Source organism: Mus pahari, chromosome 2 (genome assembly GCF_900095145.1).
Source record: "Mus pahari chromosome 2, PAHARI_EIJ_v1.1, whole genome shotgun sequence".
Taxonomy (NCBI): domain Eukaryota; kingdom Metazoa; phylum Chordata; class Mammalia; order Rodentia; family Muridae; genus Mus; species Mus pahari.
In genome coordinates, this window is record NC_034591.1 from 52,166,381 (window position 1) to 52,167,734 (window position 1,354).

Sequence of the window (1,354 nt, forward strand, 5' to 3'; positions counted from 1 at the left end):
GGCAGAAGGGGCAGAGATGATGACCCTTTTGGCTCCACCGTTCAAGTGGGCCCCGGCCTTCTCCATGGTGGTAAAGAGGCCAGTAGACTCCCCGACATACTCAGCACCGGCATCACCCCATTTGATGTTAGCAGCGTCTCGCTCCTGGAAGATGGTGATGGGCTTCCCGTTGATGACAAGCTTCCCATTCTCAGCCTTGACTGTGCTGTTGAATTTACCATGGGGGGAGTCATACTGGAACATGGAGACCATGTAGTTGAGGTCAATGAAGGGATCATTGATGGCAACAATCTCCACTTTGCTATGTGGAGAGCAGACGGCAGCCCTGGTAACCAGGCGCCCAATATAGCCAAATCCGTTCACATTGACCTTCACCATTTTGTCTACGGGACGAGGCTGGAACAGGGAGAAGCAGAGAGCTGGCAGACTGTATTCTTGAACTGGGAGTCCAAATTAAACCTCTCATCAGTTGCTTTGTTACAACAACAAGAAAAGTAATTTACACACCAGGATTACAGCCACACCCACCAGTCCAGGCATTGCCTGTTCTTGCTCCTGGTTTACACACACTTTTTTTCTGGCTTCCTAATATAAGCCACTAGGAAAAGACAAAGAGATTTACAGACAAAGCCTTTGGCCAGTCCAAGGGTCTCAGAACAACCTCCCTGAAGTTTTTAGTCTTAAAAGGAGCAAGCTTACTCACTATGCTAGCCCCACTGGGTCTGTCTAGGCTGCTACTAGGCAGGGAGCAGGGACATGTGCCTCTCTGTGGAGACAGATGGAGGACATGGCTTCTCCCTCCCACTGCCCTGGGTGTTTGGGAAAGGTCTTCATCTCCTCCCTCACTCACATCTGCTTGACACCCTCTATCTCCTTGGCTCTGTCTCCTGCTTTCTGCCTCCTACTTTGAGTGAAAATTTATTTCTGGCATTCATTAACACATGTAAGCGAAGTTAGCGATGAAGTCCTGAGGTGACCCAAACATTACATTGTCTTCATTCTGTCCCTTGCAGTGCCTGCGGGAAACCTTTAAATTGAGGCTTTATACCAGAAGTGCCAATAGCAGGAAGGCCAGACCCTCAGGTGCACATTGCCTGAACCTAAAAATGATGGAATAACAGACCAACAGAGGCTCTTTTTGAGTAGGCAGACAGGTCATGAAGACACAGGCATTCCTTGAGCACATATAGGCTATAGACTTGCTTATTTGTTTAGAGACAGGATCCTCTGTAGCTCTGGCTGGCCTAGAATTTATGGTGGAAACCAGGCTGGCTCTGCACTCAGGGATATCCTCCTGCCTCTGCCTCCTAAGCTCCATTATTACAAGTGTGCACTTCTACACTCAGCAAAATAG

General features: G+C 48.7%; 1 pseudogene across 1 annotated transcript in view; it reads right to left on the reverse strand.

Moving 5' to 3' along the window:
• Nucleotides 1-378, reverse strand: part of LOC110316763 — a 1,493-nt pseudogene extending 1,115 nt beyond the window's left edge. The window contains exon 1 of the transcript XR_002380285.1: nucleotides 4-378. The product of XR_002380285.1 is annotated as a glyceraldehyde-3-phosphate dehydrogenase pseudogene (transcript). The remainder of the gene's footprint in view (nucleotides 1-3) is intronic.
• Between the last annotated feature and the right edge of the window lie 976 nt (nucleotides 379-1,354).